Source organism: Protopterus annectens, chromosome 3.part1 (genome assembly GCF_019279795.1).
Source record: "Protopterus annectens isolate FY-2018-M chromosome 3.part1, PAN1.0, whole genome shotgun sequence".
In the NCBI taxonomy this organism is placed as follows: domain Eukaryota; kingdom Metazoa; phylum Chordata; order Ceratodontiformes; family Protopteridae; genus Protopterus; species Protopterus annectens.
The window spans coordinates 335787618-335814968 of NC_056732.1; the positions used below are offsets into that span (position 1 = coordinate 335787618).

Consider the following 27351-nt stretch of genomic DNA (forward strand, 5'->3'; position numbering starts at 1 on the left):
AAATCATAAATGTATTTACCTAGGACAAGGTATTCACCTTCTGTCGACCCCTTTGTGAAGCAGCTTCCCTGTCCTTTCTTGGAAAGGCCAGAATCACCCTCTGGATTATTTATGTATTTATTTTACATTTATTTACTGGGAAAGTCCAACTGGCATGGATCCCATTTTCAGCAGAGCCCCGGGAAGGAAAGCGCCACAAAGATTAGTACAGCAAATACAGTAAGTACAAGACACCTGTAACTTTTGACTCTGTACTGCACTTTATAAAGTACAGTTTCAAGCCCAAGAAAGGAGCAGAAAGTAAATATACTATAAGGAGCACAGTGTGCTACAATAAACAATACAGTTGAAAGGACATTTTTAGTCATTTGGTTACATTCATCAGTGGGTTAGTGCAGTAAACGCACAGACTGAGTATAGAAAGGAGTTATTGCAAGCTTTCGTAGAAGGTTAAGGTATGATGTGACCTAATTAAATGAAGCTATCCAAGGTCTGAAAAATTACGTAACCAAGAACTATGTAAATGGGACCGGAGAAGTTTTTTTGAAATTATTTGTTTTCAGTGGTCCTAATATCTATGTAGATGGTACTCCATGCTTTTGCAACAGAAATGGAAAACCAGAGTCCCCAGAGCTGTTGCTTTTGCCTTATCTTTAAGCCTAGCTTATCTGTCCGTTATTCCAGGAGTCTTACCAAAGTAGATGTTGTGAGGTTGGTGGATCAGCTCTTAGTGGCCAGGGGTCTTTTTGCTTCCTCCCAGACACCTCTCCCTTCTGGATTTTTTTTTCTCCCAGGGCTCCAACAGATCTTCCTCCTCAAACCTCTTTGGATGTCTTAGAGCTTCCCATTCCGATCCCTCTGGTCCTAGCTGCTCTGGTACCAACAGCCCATCTGCCTTTGGTGCCAGGAACTGTCCTGACTACTTTGGTTCTTTGGAAACTGGTGGACTCCTGGGTCAGTAACTCCGCTGTTGGGTCCAAGGGTTTCGGATCTACCCTGGCTTTTTATTCTGGGCAGTTATCAACTCTGGGAACGTCTGCTGCAGTGGGCTCTTCCTCGTCTCCTGCTTCAGAGATGGGTGTGACCTCTTCTGAGGTTGCCTTTCTCTGTTCTGGGCTCCTATCCCTCTTTGGGGCGCCTTCTTTCCAGGTTATGGAGAGGGCATTGGACTCTGCAGGCTCTCACTGGCCCCTTCTGTGTGGGAGTTATATTCCCAGGCTACTTGCCCAGAGCTGCCACCATCCTCCATGCCCGTGCAGCGAGCACCAAAGCTGTAACCCCTGTACAGGGCCTCTCTTCTTAGGAGGAGTCCTTGGATCTCCTCTGAGGAGCTGCCCTGGAAAAAGACGTGCGAGAGGAAACGCTTAGATTCCCCGGAAGAATCTGTCACTGAAGACCTACTTCGATGATTGGGAGGGTTCCTCCCAGTCACCCCCCAGATGATGTCTCTCTTGGAGACATTTTAAAGATTCTAAAACAGAGGGTAACTGGCAGCCCAAACACCCAACCTCTGAGTAATCTGTGTAGTATAAGCTATTGGTGCTCGCCTGTCCTACTTTTTGTGTGATCCCTCCTGCTGACTAGCTTATTAAATTGATTGTGCAGTGGGCATGGAAGGCTCCTGGTTCCATAGAGCCGATTCCCCAGAGACCAGACAATTTTGTCAGCCCCTGAAGGCCAGAAGCATTTGGTAAAGGGTTTAGCAGTAAATGCTATGGTGGTGGCGGCGGCCACCAAAAAGGAATTTGCTGATTAAGTGTCACTGTTCATCCCCCTAACTGAGAGTAAAGGACGATGGACAGATTTGGAAAGCTGGTGTATGCTGCGACCTTCACACTAAGGTCTTGAATTTTATGGCACATTTTACTAGGCTCCAGAGGGATCTGATCCAGGTGTTGTCTGATACCCTTTCAGGATCTGTGTCTGAAGTGGTACAGGATAGTTGCCTCTCCGCTAGCCACCCTGGAATATATTTGTAGCTTGTCCATGAGGCTCATTGCGCATGCAGCTGAAAGGACGATTAGGGCAGCGGGTTCAGGCATTGCCATAAGGTGTTACACCTGGATGTACTTGTGTGAGTTTGCAGAGCCATTTGTCTTCCTTTGTCAATGGTCCGTTTGATGGATCGTCTTTATTCAGCCCAAAAGGAAACTCTCTAGCCAGGTGTGAGGGGGATGGGGAAACTCTCTAGCCAGGTGTGAGGGGGATGGAAAGACCCAATCTGCAGTGGGCATGTGTTTTTCTGCTCCCCATCGGTCCTACTCTAGGAATTACAGGAGCAGAAAGATGGGGTTCAAAGTCCCAAGGGCATTTTCAGGATGCACGTGGTGATGGCTCTCCTTGGGGCAGCGGGGGGAGCTCTAATGGAAGACACTGTCCCAGCGACAGAGGTGGCCCACAAAATCAGGGTTCCAGAGATTTTCTTTAGACAACCTTACCAGCGCTCCTGAAAGGAATCCTGATTGCTTACCTGTGGAAGCAGTCGGGGGAAGACTTTCAGTGCAGTAGACGGGCGACAAATAACTTGTGATGCTTGGGTGCAGAAGATTACCAGAGGTTACCATATCCCCTTCAATCTTTCTTCAAGATCAAAAAGAAGACTCCTCAGTGTGCCACCCAATCAGAGGGACCAATCAGCCATAGATTCAAAAGCTGCTAGAAAAGTCATCCAGGAAGTCCCACCACACCAGTTAGGAATCAGATTTTACTTGAGGTTCTTTTTGGTGCCAAAAAAGACAGGGGACTTCAGGCCAATTTTGGATCTCAGCCTTCTGAACAAGTTTGTTAGCAAACAAAATTCTGGATGGTCATGGTTCAGTCTGTACTTCCTTTCCTAGAGGAAAATAGGTGGATGTATATAGACCTTCAAGATGTGTATTACCATATAAAAATGGACAAGTGCTCCAGAAGGTTTCCCCGCTTTTGGCTAGGAGGCGGTCATTTCCAGTTCAGAGTGCTGCCATTTGGTCTCACCACACCCCCCAGGGTGTTCGTGTATGGCAGCAGTTACAGCTCACTTGAGACTCAACGAATTCCGGATGTTACCTTATCTAGACTGGCTCATCACCGCTCCCACCAAGCATCAAACTTCATTCTTCACCTGTTCACTCATCTGGGTATTACAGTGAAATCAAGAGAAATCTCCAACTCCCACTTGATCTACAGTTTATTAGAGCTCGTTTTAATACAATCACTTGTGTAGCTTCCCTCCCTCTTTACAGACTACAGAAGATAAAATCCCAAGTACAAGCCATTCTCTCCAAAGACAAAGTTCCTGCTGTTCTAGTCCTCCAAGCTTTAGGATGCATAGCAGTGACCATTAACTTGGTTCCTTTAGTGAGATTTCACATGAGGCTACTGCAATAGTTTTTGGCTTTGTGATGGTCCATCCAAATGCATCCAGTAATGTACCCAATTGTTATCACCAGTTGCTGCAAGAAGGACTTATCCTGGTGGATGGAATCAGAGGAAATTCTTTTGGGCCATTCCTTTGTTTCTCTCAACTAAAGGCTATAGTAACCACAGGCACCTCCCACATGGGGTGGCTGGCGCATTATCAGGAAAAACGATCCAAGGCATTTGGCCCCAGATAGAGGCCAACCTACATATCCATGTCCTATAATTGAGGGCAGTGCTCTTAGCATTGCAAGCCTTTCAATCTGTTCTCCTGATGTTTCCATAGTTTCATGTCTGAACTTCAGTTTCTTTCTTTCTACTATTCACACATTTCTGATCTCTGGCTGACTTGGACCATATTTTTATTAATTTGTATCTTGGTTTGCTTGACCCAGCTCAGTCTGATAAAACTAGCCCTACCACCTTTCCAGTCCTGGTTGCATAAACAGAGTGTTCTTTCTCTCGTGAATGCGTATTGGCTGCCCACTGTTTTTCCAAATAAACTAATGTTTGAGCCTGTTTGGTTGCGTCTTTTTATTTTTTTCTGTATTCCCGTCAAGAATAGGAGAATATTTTTTTATACCTGGGAATTTCCCCGTTCCTGATTGACCTGAATAATTTGATCTCCAGTATGTGTAGTACTGCCTGTTCTTCAAACCAGCGTATGTGGCATTTCTGTTGTAGTTCCATTAATTCTTTATTGCCATCTTCCTTAGACTTGATGCGTTTCCCACATGTTTGAAATGAGCACTGGTGATTCCAGTCCTTCAAAAGGCTGAACTGGAATTTGATTACCTGTGTAATTACCATCCTATCTCTAACCTCCCCTTTTTGGGAAATATTCATGCGAGAGTAGTCTTCAGCTGGAGTCATTTCTGTCTGACCGGGCCATCTTAGACCTCTTCTAGTCTGGTTTTAGGGGAAGACTGAGTATTTGAAGACACTACAAAGAGCTGTCTACATCCCCTGGTTGCGAGAGACTAATATAACTATTCTGTCTTGGTCCTTTTGGATCTCTCATTGGCATTTGATTTAGTGGAATATTGTATTATTTTGAGATTAGAACACCACATTGGTTTTCCTCTTAGCTGACAGGTTGCTCCCAGAGGGTAGTCTGGTGTGAATTCCTTCTCCACCTACACTCTGGATTGTGGGGTTCTACAGGGCTCTCTTCTTGGTCTATTTACTATGTAGCTTTTGCTGGTAGGAAACGTCCTTCATTTGAGAAGTTTGCAATTCTGTTGCTATGTTGATGATCCGCAGCTTTACCTCTTATTTTCGCAAGACTCTGTTAAGCGCTCATTCCTTTTTCCTATGACCCAGAACTTATCCATGAGTGGATTGTTAGTAACGAGTTCAAACTCAGTACTTCGAAATAGCTGAGAGTCTTCATGCTACCCAAAGGAGCTCTTCTCTTCCACTTTTGATACCAGCTATTCAGTTTCATGGAAACAAACTGAAATTTGTGCTTAAAGTGCAAGATCTCTGTGCAGCTCTTGATGACCAGCTGACTCCAAGTACCATATTTTAGCGGTTGTCAAATCTGCCTGTTTTCATCAATGGAACATTACGTTGGTAAAATCCCTTATTCCTCCGGATGACCTTTCTACTGGTTTATTCTCTGTTTTCTCCACATCTAGAACACTGCAATTCCCTGCTTGCTGATTTTTTCTGACTGAGCTTTCACACTTGTAACATATCCAAATTTCAGATGCATGCCTACTATCTGATGCATCAAGAAATCATATTACAACAGTTTTGCACACTTTACATTGGCTTCCAGTCATATACCGCATTTATGTACAAGTTTCTTCTTGTTGCTTACCTTGCTGTTCATATTGTTGGACCACCGTATTTAAAGACCTTTTACATGTACTCCCTTGTGTCCGCTTCATTCCAGTGCATACAGCCGTCTGTTCCACTTGGCTGTTTGTTTTTTTGTTCTTTAGATACCAAGGGCTTGCATTATGTGACCGTTTTCCAGGCTGCCTTTGGGACGTACCTGCATTTGATTTAAAGTGCGCTTCAAAAGTATGTTCTGTTGTAATATGTTAGCATGATATGCATAATATCTGCATTCGAGCACTTTAACTAGATTATCTTTCTTGCTGTTGAGAGAAGTTTTTAATGATTTTTAACAGTGCTCAAAGTAAAAGAAAAGCTGAGCCAATCTAAAGACTGCATTTTAGAATTGCTTTCAGTGTGGATGAAATGGCGAGTTAAAACTGAAATCTGCTTGTTTCTTGCAGTTCCTCATCCAAAAGTTGAATCTGTAAACTGAATTTGATCAGTGTGAATAGTGAGAGGATCAGGGTGCAACGCGCACAACTAGGAAGGTAAGTTGTAAAACATGTGATCATGTATGATGAGGCAAACTGTTGGATACCCAATAGTTTTGGGGTAGAGCAGTCCTCATTTTTTTCTGATTGTATTTTGATGGGTTATGTGCAAGTGGGTTGGGTCCAGTGTCAATCTGTTTTTGTGCCTTCTGTTGTAGCTCCTCTTAGTCTTCGGTGCCAGTGTTCTGGGATCTGTACACCTTCTGTGGTGCAGTATACATTGTCCTTTTGCTTGGAATCAAGGGCAGGTGTACTTTCCAGGATCCCTAGATCTGATATTCATGACTTTCTTTCATAGATCAGCAGTTATGTTCATTTACATAGGTAGAATGTTTTTCTTTTGTCCGAAACTGTCATGCTGGGAGGTGTACTTAGCCATTGCTGGCACACCCCATGATATGTGCAGAATGTAGCACACCTATCGCTTGGTCCTGTTAATTATTTTTTGTTGTTGACCTAGTTGGGATGCCATACCCTTGAGCAATCTGTTAAGGTTTGTGCATTTCCTGTCTAGAAGCAGATCTTCATTGTCCTTGTCCCTGAATTATGAGCAGAGACCTACAGTGCTGTTTGTTGACTGAAAGATAACACCTGTATGAAGCACAGCCACAAGTACCAGTAGTCCAGCCCATCATCCACTGAATAAACTCCTAGCCTACCTTGCTAACAGGAAAATGGTAGAGGTTGATGGTTCCTACAGTTCTTGTTGGGGATCTGCAGGATGGTTTTGCTGTTATCTTTTGCTGCTTGAGCAGATCCCAAAGGAAAAAAAATATTGGAAGGTAAGAAGCAGCCAAGCTCTTGTAAAGTTCAGCTTCAGAAGCTGTATTCAGTTCTTGCAGGTGGAGTGAGCTTGTCCTTCACTAAAGAAGGTTTGAGTTTATGCCTGTCCTTTGTGTTGGCCAGTGACAAGAGGGGCTTAGTGATGGCTGCTCCAGCTCCTACCTTTTTAGGGGGGGTCCATTTCTGGATGTAGCTGCTCTTCTCTCTGTTTGCCTGAGTTTGCTGCTGACTACCATGCTGGTGCTCTTACCTTTTGAGTGACCTTGCTGGGGATCAGGTGACCCAAAATTGAAGATGTTTCTTCCAGGGTTCCTACCCCCAGATAAGGCCAGTGGTCCATGTCAGAACCAAGTAGTCCATGGCTTTGTGTTCTGGCTTTTAGTTTAGGGCTTGGACTCCAGAAGAGCGAGTTTGAGGCTTTATGGGAAGCCAAAACATGGGTATAGGAATGTACTCATAAGAAACGTGTCTTGATGGCCAGTTCTGGGCCAGTTGGAGGACTCGCACAGTTGTCACCATTAGGAGACGCTGTTGCGAGTGTCAGATCCCTGTATCATGTCTTCTAGTGCATCTCATTGCGCAGTCTTCTCCAAGCAACTGTTATCTCTGGAGTTGGTGGGGGTGGGAGATATCTGTTGGAATAGATTTGATTTACATGCGCTTTTCTCACCTTGTATCTCCATGTGGATGCTTATCTTTGTTCAAGTCTTAAGGCTTGTGGCTTGGTCTTTTCTCTCACTTGCCCTCCCAGATGTGCTTTAATTTGTATGCCATGAAGGGACTCTTGGACCCTTCCACTCCTTCAATAAAGCTGATCACCGAGGATGCTATTTTTTTTTTTTTTTGCAACCTGGGGATGCAATCAAGTTGTACACCTGTTGCCTGCCCACACCTGGGTGTGGTCTGTAAAAACCCTAGGCTGAGTTGAGTAAATGCCTGGGCTAGCTTTCATGATCTTTTCAGTCCAACATGTAGTTTGGGGAACTTCAGCATATATTTTACACTTCACCATTATGCTTTGGGTCAAAGCCTTTAATTATGTCATGTCCAGATTAGAATCCCCTCTTTTTGACCACGTACTGGAGTAGCCTTTCTCTGAGTGTAGGCTCAGGGAGAAGATTAGCATGGGAGGTTGGCATAATGATTAAGGTATTTACCTTGCATACAGAAGGTGCAGGGTTTGATTCTCACGCGAGGTAATTGGGTAGGCTTAAAATAGCCCACAAGGGCAGTTAGCCTAGTACTAACCTATAAAAAAAACAGCTGATTTGGCATAGTGGTATGTTGCTCTGACTGTAGCGCACATGGTCCTGGGTTCAAGACTTGGCAGTGAAATGCATGGTGGCAAAATAGCATTTCCTTGGGAAAAACACGGTTCCCTTGAACTACCACATTGATGGTAGGCCACTGAACACAGAAGGCGTTATAAGAGATCTGCGAATACAGGTTGATAGGAACCTCTCTTTTGACCACCCCATTGCCACTGTGGTCAGAAAGCCCTTCTGTGTGGCACATCTCATTACTAAGGGTTTTGCATCCAGGAAGAAAAGTCATTGTCTCCCTCTACTCTTCCCTCATTAGGCCACTGAGTACAATACCCCATTTGGCATGTACCTCACTCATTGGGCCATACAGAGTACAATGCCCCATTTGGCATGTACCTCACTAGACACTTGCAACAACTGGAGAGGCCACAAAAGTACCTCACAAAGAGGATCCTAGGCATTAAACACTTGTCCTATATGGACAGACTCAAAACTCCATCTATTCTCGGTCTCATATCGCCTACTTGGAGACTATCTCTGCTTGACTTAGAGCCATGTCTGTCCCAGCTCTGTTAAAAATGCTAAATCTAAAGAAATCCCAATTCCTCTGCACCACACGCTCCAGAGACCTCAACCTCATTGCCACAATCAACAGAACATGCTGGAGAGACAGGTTCATAACCCAGTGACTGCCCATACTATGGAATATACTTCAAATCTTGAGTGGATGGGAAATAGTAAATTCACCCCGGGATCACTCCATTGGCTTGCCTCGACAGAGGCACTGAGAACCAAGGTCGGGTGGCACGATGCCAGGGTAATCTTATAGGCTAGGCTTGTAAAGGCTCTAGGGCCATTAGCCTAGTACACACCTATGAACTTGTCTGTGACCAAATTTTACATCTTAGTCTTTTGCAATTGTGACTATGCAGATACTGTAACAAAGGCTGCAGTCTTGGGCAAGTACCTGCATTGCATGGCTTGACAGTCTTTCTGTTTGAAAGAAAAAAAAAGATGGAAGTTCCTCTTTTCAAGGGGGGGGGGCTTTCTTGGGTAATCCTGTTAACTTGGTTGATAGCCTCATGAAAGGGGAAAAAAGCCCTTACTGTGGTGATGGACCTGTATGATTCCTGTATAGCCCCCAACATCTCTTGTACAAGATCAGACAACCCCCAAAGAGGAAGACGCTGTCTCACAGATTGAGGAATGCTGCACTTATGTGGACTTCACCCCTTCATGTACTGTTAAGGAGGACTTGATCAGTCTTGATAGTCGCAATCCATACTATGTTTTAACAATGGGGGTGGTTGTTGCCCCCCCATATTTGGGTAGCTACCACAGAATATCGCTGTTTTGGTTGTGAATGAGGTTAGTCATATCTTAAATTTTTGGTAATCTCCCAGAAAGCGCTCATCTTGGACATCCCAGTCTCTGCAGAGTTATTGAGATAGGCAGAGTTTCTGCTCCTCAAAGGGGATGTAGAGGTTCTTTCTCTTCTGTAATGAAGCCAGGTTGGTCTGCTATTATCTAGACTCTGCAGAAGTCCAGAACATGAAATACGTTATTCCATATGTCTTCAATGTCAGCCATTATGAGTGTTGTGCACCTGTTCCACAGTTTGCTTGCATCATTTTACTAAGTTTCAAGGATAGCTTTTGGAATTGGTGTTTGGAGATTCATATAGGATATTCTTTGGATTTGCTTTGCATGACATCACTTCAAGTTCAGAGTGTCGTCCTTTGGTCTTCTGGTCACAGAATGTTCACAGCGTTGGCTGTGGTACCTAAAGTCTTGCAGGAAAAAGGGTATCCGTGTATTAGGACTTCAAAAGTTGGAGGATTAAAGTCCTAGTGCACCAGTCTAAGCATAATCTTGGCTCCACATTGTGGTCTATGAATCCTCCTTTGCTGGGTCATCACCATGTGGTTGGTCATCTCATTTACTTTTGGAGAGGTGTGAGTTTGGTGAGGGAGGAGAACTCTTGCTGCTGCCTACACTTGCTTGAGCAATTGTGCAGCCACTGCTGAGTTGTCTTTTATCCAACTGTAGTACTTGAATTTGATAACCTGTCCCGTATGTAACGATAGGTGGTTAAAAACATGCATAAATGCATGCGTACAATATTTTATTTTAATGCTGGCCATAGTGGGCTCCATGCTGTGTTTGACTTTTGTACTGCTGTGTGGGTATAGCCTACATATTCTGTGTTGGGCTGTTTGACCCCATTTGATGTAAAGGAGCTCAGGATATGTTTATTGGCTGCTGGCAAGATTAGGATTGCTGTGATCCTTTATGGGGGTAACTGTTTGGAAGCTGGCATGGACATAATTCTCCTATGTTCTGCTTTGGAATTGGTATATGCATGTAACCTTTTGTCCCCTTTCACTAGAGACTTCAGTGCGTTTGAAGCCATGGTTATTGAACTTGTCCTTTGTCCTGACGTTTCTGTAATTTGAACTTGTATATAGGAAGAAGTGCTGATATAAAGTTTGAATCCATTGTGCTGTAGAACCTGAAACGTTTCAGTATTTCCCATCTGAATATGGGCTCCAGATTGTGCAGTTACTATTCGCAGCTTCAAGCGGAATTTTCCTTTAAGCATAATTTTTGAATTAATTTTCATTTTACTCTGAGCTGAATGTTTCTGACAGTATTTCACTTTATTTTTGCTGATTCATTTAATATTATATGTACGGTATTTTATAGTAAAGACTTAAAAAATGGGTATTATAAGAAAGTTGAATGAAATCTGCTTTTTCTTATTTTCTGTAGGACATTTGGTATTCTAGCAGTCTTTCTTCATAAGACCCATTTTGAACCAACCTTTTCTAAACTAGAGGAATCCAGTCCAAACGGATTCATTTTTACAAGCTGGCCACTGCCAGTAAAAAGTTGTAGGCCTAGTCTTTCACTGTCACACCTGATCAGGAAACATTTCCTGTACACCAATATTCAGTCAATTGCCCCATATGTTTACTGACATTGTGATCATAGGAGGTTACTAGGCTAGTGGCCCTGGGTCCCTTACAAGCCTAGCTAAGAGTTTATTCCCAAAAAGAAACCTCAGTCAACACCTTTTGCCCCTGTCAATGAGGGGGACACAGGTGGAACCTCTGGGACAAATTTGTGGTTTCCCACCCACTCATCAAGGTTGTGCTTGAAAAGGGTTTGACATGTATGGGAAGTATGTTCCAGAGATAGGGCAGCCTCTGGGAGACTAACATGTCTCCCCAGCAGGTTTTGTTGATGTGCCGTATTAGATTCAGGCCTTTCAGGTGGGTAGTACGCAAGAAGTTAGACTTGCGGATATGGAGCATCTCCAGTAGGGCAGGGTCCGAGATTGCCTTGTAGGTGAGACATGGATTACCTCTGAGGAATCTGTATGATACTGAGTAGAGTGATAGTGATTTTAGCCTGTCCTCATAGGGCAGGTGTTGAGGCCATGGATTCTCTTTGTGAGATATTTCTGTGGACTTTCCAGATGGTGCAGATGTTTGGAGAGTTACATACCAAATGGGGCGTTGTACACAGTTATTCTAATGAGGGAGGAGTATAGCGAGGTGGTAACCTTTTTTCTGTGTACAATCCATTTACTAATGAGATGAACCAAATAAAAGGCTTTTCTGACCACTGCCACTACATGATGGTCGATTTGTCAGAGTATCAACCTGCATACCAAAGTCTCACCACAGGTTGTGTGCTTAGGGGGTTGCCGTTGATGTGGTAATCCATAGGTTCTGTGTTTTTGCTAAATGGTGGTATGATGCATTTTTTTTTTGTATTTAGCTTGAGGCCATGACTTTGGCACCAGTCGTTAGTTGCTGTGAGACCCTCTTGCAGTATGTTAACATCATTTGGGATTCCATGACCACACCCAACTTGGTCATATGCAAACTTGGCCAGCCATAGGCTTTTTGTCTTTGCCTGGACCTCTGAGAAGTAGATGCCAAACAGTGGGGGTCCCAGGACAGATCCCAGAGTAACCCCACTAGTGGGAGGTCTGCTATCTGAGGTGGAGGCAGCTATCTTGACCTTGAGGGTCCTGTTGGTGAGCCAGTTGGCCACCCTCCTGATGAGAATAGGGATTTACGCTAAGTTACGTTAGCTTTTCTATGATGCCTGAGTGGGGGATTGTGTCAAAGGACTTGGCCAAAAACAAGGTAAGCTGTATGGTACTGACTTGCCGTCATCCAGGGCTTTGTTGACCGTCTCAAAAGTCAACCAGGTTCAGCAGGCAAGATCTGCCCTTGATGAATCTGGACTCAGTGGGGTTAAGTGCTTGGAGATCCTCTATGTCCTTATTTGAGGTCCATAATACACTCCGTGGCTTTACAGATCAGATTTCTCAAGTTAATGGGATGATAGTTTCCAGGGTCAGTAGTGGCACCACCTTTGTGCAAGGAGATGACAATGGAAGTTCTCCACTCTGCTGGAATGAAGCCTGTATTTAGGCTGTGGGTTGAATAGGGTGCTCTATGGCAAAGCCAGTGGTAGTATGAGGTCCCATGGAAGCTGTGTTCTTGACCTTGCAATAGGGTCTTTAACACTTGATCTATGGAGATATTGAGGTGTGGGACAAGTATCCGGGGATGTCCAAAAGGGCCTGGGGGGGGGGGTGGGACAGGGGGCTTAAGTTTGTGCTGAACCTCTCTACTAGTAGTTTGGCTAAATCAACAGGATCATTGTAAGTGATACTGTTAAGTACTAATTTGGAACAAAACTGGGCCTACCATCGTCTGATACAGTGACTTCTACCTATTTGATAGTGAGTCTCCAAATGTCTACATCATTTTTCCTGCTACCCTTGTCTGTCCATGCAGGGCATAACGAGTTTCAAAGGGTTTGTGGGAGGCAGAATTGACACTTCTGGTTCCAGCAATGCAGGCCAGAATCTTCATCACTGCAGTGCCCTCATCTTAGCAAACTCAAGCCCTCCAGTTTTTCCCTAATCCTATTGTCCTGCAGTCCACAAGTGGTTTAGATACTTTTGCGTTGACTCTCCAGGGACAGCTTACAAAAGCTGTGTGCCTGCAGCTTTCACAGGAATTTCTCTGAAGATCTGGATTAAGAAAGGACCCAAACTTCATTACTGGTGGATCCCAAGTTTGAAGAGATCCTAAACATTATGTGGTGAGTTAAGGATGTCTGACTTCTTCCCGGAAAAGACTCCAAACATTTATGCAAACTGTGTAGCAGTCCTCTTGCATCGTTTTGCAATATGTAGCCAACTTGCACAGAAACACCCTGTTACCATGGACCATGGAGGATTAGATAGTCCAGCCACCCAATGAATATTTGTTGTGAAGATTCCTCAAGCCTGATGTAACTGTTGGCAGTCGCCCTGGAAAACACCTGTGCTACAGTCACTAGCTATCTGTTCTCCTGACTGTGAATCATAAGTTGTAGTTTGTTCACATTGAATGGAAAGTATCTCATGCAGATGGTGTACTTTTGCTACAACACCCTGGATGAGATGCCACATTCTTTAAAGGCAATGCCTGATGCTGACCTTTAAAAGACAGTGTTCACTTCCAGGTCATTAGTTTTATTCCTCTCCCAGCTATATAGGATATATTTGAGTCTGGCAGTTAGCACAGAGGATTAAGGCTATGAGCAGTTTCCTGTAGTCCATAGGTTGGTTTTCCTTATGTTCCATTTGCTTACTGCATGACTGAGCAAGTGATTTAGCCAGATAATTTTCTGGGGAGTTCTGTGGGGAATGTGGGACATTAAGCTAGGCAAGGCTCCTCAAAGGTCTTCTGGACCCCCATGCTTGGTAACTATTTATGAACAAATTAATAGGTATATAGTACAAGTTTTTGTATAATCCTCCCACCTAGAGTGCAGTTTTATAAAAAGAACAAATAGGGCTGGGAATTGAGTCTATAAGAGTGTGTGATTTAAAACTTAATGTCTTAAGAATCTCTGACTAGTAAAACACACTATATTAAGAATGGATTACTGGAGCTGTGGGTAGTCTAGCTAAATAGTTCAGTGTGGTCTTTGAGTACAGCTTCTTGACATGCCTATTTATGGGGGGGGGGGGCATTTTAATGAAACGTAGTACTGTAGACCTACAAAAACTATTCTGGCTTCAGATAATGGACAGTGTGTGTTTGCAGATGACTCTGTGAGGCATTTCTAAGCATATTTCACACTCATGCAAGTACTCTTCAGTCTTCCATGACTTGCAGTGCTACCTTTCTGCAGGGATGACTGCAGCAGAACATGTGTACGTTAATGTCTCTGTAGTTATCTTCAGAGTTCATTCAGTATGCCTTATTTGTAGGATATTGGGCCCAGTGTACAGGCATAAATGGGGAATTTCCTGCTTTTGTATAAAATTTTGCTGTGCATTTCAGAATTCTGCCGTATTTGATGACTCGTAACTTTTTAAGAGAGGGTTCATGTCCTTCTACCTTCCTGTTTAAAATGCTTCATGACATTTTCATTCAGCCACAATTCACAAATTCACATTTTTTTTGTAAGTCTTAATACCCTTCCTAAACTTTTCTGTTTAATGTTGAAAATTAGTGTTTTGGTGTCTTTCTGTATGTAGTAAGCAGTTTTCATTGTGTGTTTGGCTGTGTATAAGTTATAATGTAGACTGTACTCTACCATTTCATTTTACTGTCTGTCTACTGGTCTGTCTCCATGCTAAGTGTTTGCAGAAGAATGGGGTCTTCAGAACTGTACCCGCATGAGATCTTTATTACATTTATGCATAAAGGAATAATCAGTTCCTTTCCTTGTTTTGCTACTGATGCTTCTTCACATGTTTTATACTGTTAAGCAGCCTTGACAGTCCATTGCTTTGTGCTACTTGGGTTAAGCTAAGCTTTAGTTTTCCATTTTAAAATGCTGCATTTATTCACTTGGTCAGAATCACATGTTTTTCTCATCTGATATTTTTCCATTGCTTTTTTGTACTATATGTGGTTATACATTTTCTAGTGCTTGCTTTTAAGAGGTTAGAACAGCCACTCTTTGCCCTAGTAGCGTATTGAGCTTTTGTGTAGGGTTTACAGGGAGACGCTACTTTTCTAACTTTCTTCATTATGCCATCATGAAATTACTTAAGACCTGAACTTGTCTGTTAAGAGCATTGTTTTTCACTGCAGGATCATGTTTGATAATTTTAAGTGTGCGTTTGTGTTGCCATGCTTTCTATTTTATAGTGTGCCTTTTTTTAACATGGATATAAAATAAGGTTCAGTGATTTGGGAGGTTCATAAGAATGCATGGTTTGCAGCGTAATTACATTTTCTTTTCGAGGTGTTAAAAAAAGTTAAGTAGCGCTGGTAAAAAATGAGCAAACACATTTATGTTGTGATACAGGCAAACCTGTGGCTCAGAATAAATGAATATTGCACTTTTCTCTAGAGAGCAGTCCTGTTACCCCAGGATGTCATGCCTGAAAAACTGAGCTGTGGACTTTGTGTCTTTGCTCGACAGATTTACAATTTGTAGTGTGATTTCATGGGCCATAACTTCAGGCTGGAGCATTTACAAGTTTGTTGGTAGTGGGGGGTGGAGTGGCAGTCAAAATTGCTTCCTTAAAACTGACCTTCCTTCAAACAATTTTATTTTGTATCCTGTTTTTCTTTCCAAGAATATAAAGTAAAGTCACTGCACTTTTTGTGCTATTTGTCTCCATTAGTTAAAAGGATAGATGAGACACTAATTTACACTGTTTCAAGCAGTACATTTCTAAATGAATAGAAAGTTGCACTGGATTTTTGCCACATGGAATATGAAAAGAATCTAAAACGTGTCTGGGGCCATGCTACAAGGGATGGTGTTTCTGCCGGTCTGACTTGTTTTATGTGTGCGATTCTACATTTTCTGATGCGAATTAAGGACAGTATTTGCTTTGGGGAAGTAGTGCTTTATGTGGGCACCCATGCCCTCAGTTTGTTCTTTACTCTGACCTCTCTTGAAGTCTTACTTTGTGTGTGTGTACTAAAGATTCCCAGATTTAAATCTGTAAAGTTACATGGGTACTTTAAAAGTATATTTTGAGGGGCTTTTGCTGTGCAAGTAAGTTTTCTCCTATTTCCCCTCTGTGTGAACTGTCTTGGAAAGTAGAGAGTTTCCCCAAATAGCGTTATCAATTTAGTCTGTGGCTGCTTTAGGAAATGAGTAGCAACTGAGATGAATTTCCATCTTTTTAAAGTGCGTTAATTCATGGATTTATGTGCGTGTCTGCCTTCTGAAGATTACTGATGGGAAAAAATAGCATACTGATGAGAGCTTGTTGGCCTGCTTTGAGTTTGTATTACAGGAGTCTGCCCTTTCATTTTGCTTTTTCTGCACCATAAGGTTGTTTTTGTCTTTTCAGCTTTTCCCGGTTAGGGGTCGCCACAGCGACAGCGATTGGCAGTTGATTTTTATGTTGCAGAGTTGACAGCCTGACGCCCATCCTTCAGCGAAGGCACACCCATATTCAGTATGTCTTTCGGAGGCCACTCAACCATGGGGGGGACATGCAGACTCCACACAGAAGGCACTCCAGCCAAGAATCTAACAGGAGAACCTCTTGCTGTGTGGCAACAATGCTACCGCCGTACCACCGTAAGGTACTATAGCTTTAATACATTTTTTTTTTACATTTTGTGCAGGCAGATGTTATACTGGCACTAAGATAGTTTTCAGGTGATATGAAATAGATAATCAGTCATGCAAGTAATAACACTACTTAGTGGGACTGGACCCAAGAAATGTGCAGGGCAGATCCGCAAGTTGTAGCTGTATGCATCAACATAAACAAGAGAAATTACAAGGTCTCCATTCATGATGCACAAGAAATGTTCTTAAGTTTATAAAATAGAGACTTTTTGTAGAGAGAGCATGAGATTATAGTTTTGTGTGTAGAGTAGAAAGGAGGTACACATTTGTAGGAAAAAAATCGAAATTCTTTTACGTTGGTGAGTAAATTCATTTTTTCCTAAATTTTAAACCTCTACAACAGTGGTGGACAACATCTGGGCCTGACGCAACATCATCTGGCCCCCAGTGTAACCAAAAAATTTTAAAGTGACAAAAAATGCAATGTCTTACTCCAGTCACGCAAACTTTCCAGCACGTGCTTTATCCAATTGACTGCAGTTGCACACATTTCTAATTTTAGCTGCTGAAGTAACTATTCTTTGTCTATAACCTGTAGTACAGTAATAACTTTCTGCAAAAGTTTGTAATAAGTCATGGCTGCAAGCCAGAATAAAGTTAAACGCAAAGGTTGATGTAGAAAACAGATAATTTCATGATTAGTCTTAAGTAAAAATGCCAGTCACCTGTGCCTATTTTTAACTTGTACTGACTTGCTATGTTTTGAAGTAGCCCGCAGATGCATTAAGAATTCATGTAGTGGCCCTCCCCACAAGTTATGCACCACTGCTCTACAAGCTTAAAATTAACTTTTCCTGTCTTTCAAATGTATACAGGTGAGCCTAGCCGTGATAATATTGTACAATGTATACAGGTGAGCCTAGCCGTGATATTGTACAAGAGAATGGGAAGAATGTAACATGCAAGACATTTCAGGCTGCACCATTTTGGCAAATCCCACTGCAGCATTTCCCAACGTTTTATTTAACTAGAAATTAATGAGCTTATTTTATTTAAAATGCAACTGAGCAGTCCTGCTGAGACAGTGGTTTGTTTTTTAGGGAAGACCAAGGTTTAAAGGGACATTCCCAGTGTTTAAAATTCGGATCCAAACTTCAGCTCACTAAATTAACGCACATTTTACCACGTCACCCCCATTCCCACCGTGTCGTCTTTCTTTTAAACATCCTGTACATGTTTGATTTCAATCCTGATGTTTGTGTTTCACTGTTGCAGTCATTACATTTGGGTTATCTGCTGGCAGTAGCCCTCCGTCATCCTGATTAACAAAGTCTTGGGTCCTGCATCGGTTGCTGTCCTTTCTTCTATGACATCAGGTTGTCAGGGGTATAAAACATGCAGCCGATGCCATTACATCTGTCTTTCTTGCTGTGCGGTGCCCAAAGCAGAAGCAGTTCGCAAGTGCCGGTCGGCAGACTCCTGAATTTTTTGTTTTCGAGTTTAAGAACCGAAGTCTTCAACTAAAGCTAAATACCCCGTTGGGGAAACTTTTTCTTGCTCCGTACCGATGTCAGTAAAAGTTAATAATTACATTACTTGTGGAACGCAAATACCTCAAAGATTTTCATTCATACTGTATTCCTTGCCTAGGCCCTGACCATGATGTATCTTGCTGTTGGTTTTGTGCTTTTTTTAATCGGTGCACTATCCGTAGTCTGTATATTTTTGCCTCTAAATATTTCGGTTCTCTGTTTAATTATCCAGAAATGCCTCTGATACCCGCTACTTCTGATTCGCGGGACTCTACTGAGACCCATTCGGAGTCCGGTATGCCCGCGAGATGCTTAAACTATGAAACCCACGGGTGTCTCTACCTTGGATGGGTCCAGAGCCACTGTGCAGGCACCAGCTTCTGAGGGTGTATTCAGGCCTACGGACTTGCATATTAAACCGATGCCGCCTCCTTCATTTAGGCCTAAATCTCGAACCATGCCTAAAAAATGACGCCCAAGCTGCATGCTCAGGCCTCTATGCCTAAAAACAGATAAGAATGGCTGAAGATCTTATAACTCTAATCAGGGGAAGCCAATCTCCCCCTTCTAAGAGACCAAGGACTGAAGTTTATGAATCTTCTGACCAGGATTCTGATTTTTCTGATTCTTCTGATCTGGATTTGCCCTTATCTACTTATGAGGATTCTGATGCAGAGGATTCTATTCCCTCTGCTTCCCCTCCAGAGGATTTTTCTTTCGGCGAAACCTTACATACTCTGAGCATTTCCACTGGGAAAGCCAGGATTTTTCTGGTTCAAAAAAGAGGCTTGGGGATTTCTTACTCCTGCTTCAGCATAGGCATTTAGCTATTCCTCCTGTACTAGACATTGTTGATGCTTTTTTGGAATCTAGCTTTGGCCTCTGATTCTTTGCCTCTTTCTCCCAGAAAACCTGACTGATATTACAGGGTTCCTGATTCACAATTTCCTTTTTAAAAATCCTATTGCGGATCCAGAGAATATTTCACAGGTACCCAAGGGCATTAAGGCTTCTACTGTTAAAAATTCTACCCCTTCTGATAGAGACTCCAGGGTGCTGGATAGATGGGGTAAGAAGGTTTACACTTCTGCAACCTTGGCCATTAGGGGCTCTAAACTGCCAGTTTAGTATCAGCAACATGTTATTGGATTGCTTAAACAGAAAATTATGTTGATTCCTGACTGCGGAAAATAAAGAATTACAGGATTTAATGCATTCTGCTGAACAGGTTGGAAAACATAGTTTGCAATGTGGATTTGATTCATTAGAGGCCTCTTGCAGGGCTGCTGTTACTGGGTCTGTGGTCAGAAGGCATGCTTGGCTTAAGGAGCAATCTTTGTCTGATCATGTTAAAGCTAAATTGTTGGATGCTCCCTTAAATCAGGACCGCCTGTTTGGCAACAAGGCTGAGGAAGTTCTTAAAAAGATGGAAGATGAAGCTAAATCTATGCAAACTGTTAAAGATTTCTTACAAGTTCAGCCTCCTAGATTTAGTAGGCACCAGCCCTCTAAGAATTGGTCCTTTCCAGTCCCTTCCAGGTCTTCTCAAGCCAAACCCAGACAGCCGAAACCCCAGGTTTCAGTCCCAGGGGGACACACAAGACTAAGCAGTGGGGGGTTTCCGCACCCAAATCGGGGAGTAGCAAGACTCCCTCCTATGGAAAACGGTCTAAATGACTTGCTTTTAAAACTTCCAAGCACTTCCCAACTGAATGCTCCTTTGGAAAGATTGGTCTGCAGGCCAAAAACTGGGAACTCGTTACCCAGGACAAATGGGTTTTAAATAGTGTCCCAAGGATACAGATTTCACTTCCACACCTTACCAGCACCAAGCGGGTGGCCAGATCTACCCCCAATTCAGTGGGTAGAGGCCCAAAGTACTCTCTTAAGCATGGGGGGTTGTTCAGGTGGTATCAGAAGAGGAAAAGGGGCAAGGTGTTTATTAGAGACTTTTTCTGGTACCCAAAAAAGGCAGTACATGGCGTCCTATCCTGGACTTTTCTACTCTAAATACCTTTCTGGTGATTCCAAAAGTCAAGATCCTGACTCACCAGCTGCTTCCTATGCTAGGCAAAGATGCAAGGCTGGCAACACTAGACTTAAAAGAAGCATACCTGCACATCCCTATCAAGGGAGTCTTGCAGAAGATACCTACGCTTCAAAGCAGGCTACATGCACTATCAGTTCTCTGCGCTGCCCTTTGTGAATACCCTGGGTGCAGTAGATAAGCCAAAGTGCCTAGCTCCAGTCATTGCATTCTGCAGGCAAAGAAATATTCAGATATATCCATACCTGGACGATTGTCTAATTCAGGCAGAAAGCCAGGGCTTACTTTTGAATCATCTGGCCTTTCCTCGTGCGAGAGAAACTGACTCATTTGACAACCTACTTCAAACAAGTGGCCACAAAAGCCCAGTTATCTGCAAGGCAAATACTGCAAGCCTTGGAGTTCGTGGCCTCCTGCATTCTTCTAATTCCATATGCAAGGCTGCATGTGAGGAAACTGCAGTGGTATCTCAAAAGCCTATGGTGTCAAGATTCACAGGATCTAGAAGCTATGATTCCTATCATACCTTGCCTACACCTAGAGTTCCTTTGGTGGGCAGAGGCCTGCCACCAAAACAAGGGACTACCATTCACACTACTCCCTGCCGCCCAAACCTTAACAGACTCATCAGACTATGCATGGGGGGGCTCACCTGGCAGGGAAGTGTATTCAGGGCAAGTGGAACCCAAGTCAAATGCACCTACACAAATCAGAAGGAAATGTTAGCTGTACAGAGTGCTCTGACAGCCTTCAAGGACCATATTTTTCCAGGACAACTAATGGGACTCGTGTGGTACATAAACAAGCAGGGGGTACACTCTTACCCCCTCTGCAGACTAACCATGGCATTGTGGAATACAGCCTTGAGCTACCAAGTGAATCTACAAGCTCAATTCCTGCCAGGAAAACTAAATACACTGTCAGATGGACTAAGCAGAAACCTCATGGACCCACACAAGTGGAAACTGGAACAAAGGATTTTCAATATGTTAAGCAAATGGGGAGCCCAGGTATAGCCCTGTTTGCCTTGCCCCAGAACCATCAGTTGGACAAATATTGCACAAGGATTCCCCACAAACTAGCTTGAAAAGTGGATGCTCTATACTTCAGCTGGAAAAAAACCTATCAGTTTATGCTTTTCCTCCTCTGCCTCTGTTCTCCAAGGTACTACTAAAGATCAGACAGGGCAAGCCAAGGACAATTTTAATTGCACCAGACTGGCCACGCCAACACTGGTACCCCCTCCTGTGCAGTGTGTCACTCTTGGCCCTATGGCAACTGTCTCAGACTCCTTCCCTGTTGTCTTAGCAGGAGAACCAGATTCTGCACCCTCGGCTGCAAACCCTGAACCTAGCAGCCTGGCTAATTACCTAATCTCTCCTTTACCACCCCTCAGTAAATCACTGATGGATATCATTTTAGAGGCTAGGAGGCCTAGTACTAGAAAATCTTATGCTGCAAAATGGAAAAGATTTTGTACCTGGAACCAATTTCAAAGGATGAGCGCAGCAGTGCCCAATTTACCTCAGATTCTACAATATTTGACTGAGATGCTTCATAAGGGCTTGTTCTTTTCCTATGTCAAAATTCATGCCTCAGCTCATTATAGCACAGAGTCTCCCCTGTTCTGTCACCCACTGCTCAAGCAGTTCCTCAGAGGGGCCAGAAATTTAAGGCCACTGAGGAGAGCTCCATCTCCAGCCTGGGACCTTAACTTTGTCTTGGAGAAACTCACTCTTCCTCCTTTCAACCCAGCTGCTGCTGCAGATTAAAATTACTTTCCTGGAAAACAGTTTTCCTTTTAGCAACCACTTCTGCAAGAAGGGTATTTGAGTTATAGGCCCTTATGGCAGTGGAGCCATCATCTTTCATGCAGACAGGGTGTCCCTCCGAACCAATCCCTCCTTCATGCCCAAGGTGGTAGCCAGTGTGGCTCTTAATCATTCATTTGCCTACCATCTTTCCTAACCCACAGAACAAAAGGGAATGGATACTTCCTGTACCCGAATCAATGATCAATAGTTTTATTCTCACATGAAAGTGCCTTTTATGAACGATCGGTCTCGGCGGTTCCCTCTTGCAGACTGGCTTAAAGAAATATTCTTGTTACTCCTGCAACTGATTAATTTTGTAAGGTCAATATTTAAAATCTGTACCTATTATAACAGATTCCCCCCCTGTAGTTTTATGTTTTGTCCAGATTTCATGCTCTTAAGATGCTGACGTGTATCGGCAGCAGAAGGGCTGCAGAAAAGGAGTTGAAAATCACAATGTCTTGTTGGTTTTGGCAGAGAGCAACTTTCTTTTTTTTTTTTTTTTTTTTTTAAGGTCAGGAGGTGCAAACTGTCCCTATTCTTGTTCTCTACATTATTTTAGGTTATGTCTGGATTTCTTGCTGCAAGAGGCCGAGAGGTATTTCAGCATCCAAAAGGGCTGCTTTAGGTTTTGCCCGGATTTCTTTCTCTACAAGGCTGACAGGTGTAGCAGCACTGGACGGGCAAGTTTAGGTTTTGTATGGATTTCTTGTAGGATTACCACCTGTCCCACTTTGCGAGGGACAGTCCCTCTTTGGGCAGTTGTGTCCTGCAGAAAAGTTGCAAAAATGGCAAATGTCCTGAGATTTTAGGACAAAATTTCCTATATTTTATGTAATAGTTGCATAAAATAGTTATTCTATATCTGAAACACCTAAATGTTATAAGAAACAGAATACGCAACTAAAATGCTACAAGAATAAGCTTTTCTTTAGGCAAACAAATGAAGTTTTGTCATTCGTACTGGCTGTGGGTATGATTCTGCCTGCAAAATGACGTTTGTACCAAAAATGTCCCACTTTGGGCGTTTGAAAAGGTGGCAACCCTAATTTCTTGCTGTAGGAAGAGGGGCTGCTTTACGTTTTGTCCAGATTTCTTGCTCTACGAGGCTGACAGGTGTAGCAGCTCTGGAGCTGCTTTGGGGCATTGTCTGGAGCGCTGGAAGGGCTGCCTGAGGTTTGGTCCGTATTTCTTGCTCTACCAGGCTGACTTGTTCTTATGGGCAGTTTCTGCAGCTTACCAACAGCTCCTTATAACAAAAGTTTACTTTTTAGAACAATTGCTCTTTGTGGTTCGTTTCTATAGTAACCACAAAGAATGCTCATTTTAAAAAGCAAACTTTTACTGCCAGGAGCAGTTGGCAAGCACTTGCAAGCAAAACATTGCACTGTTCGTCTTTCTTAGTCTGAGGATGAGTGGTATGGCAGGTAGTCCCTGTTACAAGTGGTTAATCACACCTCTCAACTGTACAGATTTTCACAGAATATCCAGATTTTTTCCTCATAATTTTGGTCCATTTTCCATAAAATTGTGGTATCCTAGCAAAATGGGAGCAAATTACTAATGACAAGTTAGAAAATAATGACAGACATTTGAATTTCAGACTTCATACCCTACAGAAAATTAATGCTAATGCAAAAGCTGTTATGCTGTCCTCCTTTCTAGGTTTGTAAGAGCAATATTTAACAACTGCCCCTATTTCTGGGCCTTTGCCCTGTTTTATTTATGGCTTATTCCAGATTTCTTGATTTAAGAGGTTGAGAGGTGTGTTACCAACTGCTCTTTTTAGTAAAACCTTTACAATCTGATCATTAATTGTGGTTCATTTCTATAGTAACCACAGTGAACGACCTAAAAGTTTTAATTGTAAGTAGCAGTTGGTAGAATACCTCTCAACTATACATATTTTTTGCAGAACGTCCACATTTTTGCCTCATCTTTTTGGTCCGTTCTTTATAAAATTGTGGTTTTCTGGCAAAGTACTGGCAAATTAAAGAAGGAATTTAGAAAATAAATACACCTTGAGTTTCAGACATCATAAGCTTCAGAAAATTCATGCTAATGCAAAATCGATTACTCCATCAACTTTCTAATTTTGTAAGAGCAGTACCTACAATTTCTCCCTATTTGGGCCTTTGTCCCACTTTTTAGGATCATAGTAAGACGCTGACTGGTTCGACTCAGCTAGAGCGTCTTCTGCATGGAGACCTGCGTGAATGGGCCTACCTTCGTTGAAGGTTGTGTGTTTAGGGCTGGCAACTCAGCACGTAAAAATCAATTGCCAATCATTAGCGGACCGGAGTTCCGCTGTGGCGACCCCTAACCAGGAAAAGCCGAAAGACGCAACAGCAAGGAGGTTATTAGGCTAGCCAAGAGTTCATTCCCCAAAAAGAAACCTCAACCAGCACCTGTCACCCCTGTCGATGAGGGAGACAGGTGGTAGCCCTGGGTCAAATTTGTGGTTTGCCATACACTTATCACGGTTGCTCTTGAAGAGGGTCAGCGAGGCACTCTATTTGACATGTATGGGAAGTCTATTCCAGAGACGAGGCAGCCTCTGGGAGATGGAACGTCTCCCCAGCAGTTTTTTTTTGATGTTGCATATTAGATTCAGGCCTTTTGTGTGGGTAATGCATAATAAGTTAGACTTATGGATATGGAGCATCTCTAGTAGGGCAGGGTCCAAGATTGTCTTGTAGGCGAGACAAATCCCCTCCAAGCAACCTGTCCAATACCGAGTAAAATGATAATTTGAGCCTGTCTGCATAGGACAGGTGTTGGAGGCCATGGATTATCTTTGTAAGGTATTTCTGTGGCCTTTCCAGTTGGTGCAGATGTTTGGAGAGGTACATACCAAATGGGATGTTATACTGTATTCTAGATCTGATGAGGGAGAAGTATAGAGAGGTAATAGCCTCCTTTTTCTCTGGATGCAATCCCTTTACTTATGAGATGAACCAAGTTAGACTTTTCTGACTACTGCAGCTACATGACTATTGAATGTGAGATTATCAACCTGAGGATCCAGGTCTCTCACCACAGATTGTGTTTAGGGTGTTGCCATTGATGTGGTAATCAGTAGGGGCCATGTTTTTGCTCAATGGTATGATGCCTTTTTTTTTTTTTTTTTTTTTGCATTTAGCTTGAGGCCATGACTGTGGCTCCAGTCATTAGTTGCTAGGAGACCCTCTTGCAGTATGTTAACGTCATTTGGGAAGTCAGTGACACTGAGAGACCCTCTTGCAGTATGTTAACGTCATTTGGGAGGTCAATGACCACATCCAACTTAGTCGTCCACAAACTTGGTCAGCCACAGGCCTTTTGTCTTTGCCTGCACCTCTGAGAAGTAGATGTCAAACAGTAGGAGTCCCAGGACAGATCCCTGGGGAACTCTACTAGTGACAGGTCTGCTGTCGGAGGTGGAGGCACCTATTTTGACTTTGAGGGTCCTGTCAGTGAGCCAGTTGGCTCACCCACCTGATGAGATAGGGATTTACGTCAAGTTGTGTTAGCTTTTCAATGATGCCCAAGTGAGGGATTGGGTCAAAAGCCTTGGCCAAGTCAAGGTAAGAAGTTTGTACTGACTTGCCTTCATCCAGGGCCGTGGTTACAGTCTCAAAGAAGTCAGCCAGGTTCAGTAGACAAGATCTGCCCTTGACATATCTGAACTGGACGAGTACAGTGCTTGGAGATTGCCTATATCCTTGTTTACAAAATCCATAATATGCTCCATGGCGCTACAGATCAGACTTGTCAAGCTAATGGGGCAATAGCTTCCAGGGTCAGTAGTGGCACCACCTTTGTGCAAGGGGATAACAATGGCAGTTATCCACTCTGCTGGGATGAAGCCTGGACTTAGGCTGTGCTTGAATAGGGTGCTCAATGGCAAAGCCAGTTTTTGATGGAGATGATGCAGAATACAGCCTGGGATACTATGTGGTCCTGTAGAAGCTGTGTTCTTTCCCATGGATAGGGCCTTTAGCACTATCTATGTATATGTGAGATGCTATCTGTATATATATGTGAGATGCAGGACAAGTGTTTGGGATGTCAAAAGGGCCTTTGGGGGGGGCAGGGGGTGAAGTTTGTACTGAGCCCATCTACTAGCATGTTGGCTAAGTCAACAGGATCATTGTAGGTGTTACTGTTGAGTACTAATTCAGAACAAACCTAGGCTTTGCCATGGAGTTTCCTGACGTAACAGAAGGCGGCTTTGTGGTATCCTTTGTTTCGGAGGCTAGTTTCGTTTCTTAATTGGCTGTAGAGGTTTTCACTAGTGATCTGTTTGCTTGTTGAGGCGAAGGAGGGAGTTTTTCCAATTTGGAATTTGTTCCATTTTACCCTTGGACAACAGTTTCTTCTGTTTGTTGTAAAATCTGTTGATAAAGGATGTCCAGATAGGTTTGTTTCTCCTTGAGGACCAGATTTTAGTTTTGTGGTATGGCTAAGTCCATGCAGTTGTACAAGTGCTTGTATACTGCGTTGGTGTACTGTTCAGCATAGTTGTCTGCATCCTCTGAAGGGGTGTTGGTGTGAAGCTACAGATGCACTCCTTATGTCTTTGTCCAGATTTCTTGCTGCAAGAGGTTGAGAGGTACTGTGGTGACTCCCAATATATGGCACAGAACCACTTGTATCTGCAATTGTAGGGAAGACTTTTACAAGGTTTAAATAGGGGAATACATTACAAGAAAAGGATTCAACTGAAATGCCGCCTTTTTTGTATACCTAGACGGTATGCAGTAGTTTTACAGTGTGTACTTGGCGTCTTACTCATTTACCTCATGGATTTACAAGTTGCTTTTTAAAATGTTACTTCCCATGCACTACATAATTAAGAAAGTGCTGCAGCTTTTTTTCTTCAATGGCAAATGTTAATTTGCTCAGTTTGGTGTGCAGTCGCAAATCTAAGACAGCATCATGCTGTATTTGATTTTGAATGGTTTAGAGGTGTGCATGTGTGTGTACAGTAATGGATTTTTTTTTGTGGAATTTATCATAGCCCATAAGCTTTTACACAAACAGGCATCCCCTAAACCACCATGTACCAACCCAGTGACTTGTATCATCGGACAAAAGTGCTGCTGTCAATTGGTAAATATAGTAATTCTGTTGGTGTGCCCATACACTCAACTACATCACTAAACTAATGAATTTCACTGCTTTACCTATCAAAGGGTTGGTATAATGGTTAACTGACACGAGGTAGAGGGTTTGAGCATCACCTTTGAAAGTGAACTTAACTTAAAATGACCCACAAGGGCAACTAGCCTTGAACTTGGCAATGAACCTAAGCACTCATATTTACTGGGGGCCAGTGTCGTAATGGATAAATCTAAATGCCGATTACAAGACTGTAGGGTCAGCTCCTGCCTGGGCTGGAAATCTTTTTTTGGAGGAGGGGGCAGGGTTGGCATGATTAAGATCTTTACCTCGCAGAAACAAGGTGCAGGGTTTGATTTGTAGCATCTGGTTAATGGCTATGCTTGCAATAGTCTGCAGACTTGTAGCTTAGTATTTACCCATGAACCACGAGTCACTAAGTGAACATTCTCTGCCTATTTTCATTCTTTTGCACATCCCCACTTATTTCGGCCATGTCATATC

General features: G+C 43.0%; 1 protein-coding gene across 2 annotated transcripts in view; it reads left to right on the top strand.

The window, feature by feature from the left end:
- Nucleotides 1-27351, top strand: part of SNX10 (sorting nexin 10) — a 654311-nt gene that overhangs the window by 275912 nt on the left and 351048 nt on the right. For both annotated transcript variants that reach the window (XM_044066784.1, XM_044066786.1), the window contains one exon: nucleotides 5646-5732. The gene's annotated coding sequence lies outside the window, so the exon portion shown is untranslated. The remainder of the gene's footprint in view (nucleotides 1-5645; nucleotides 5733-27351) is intronic.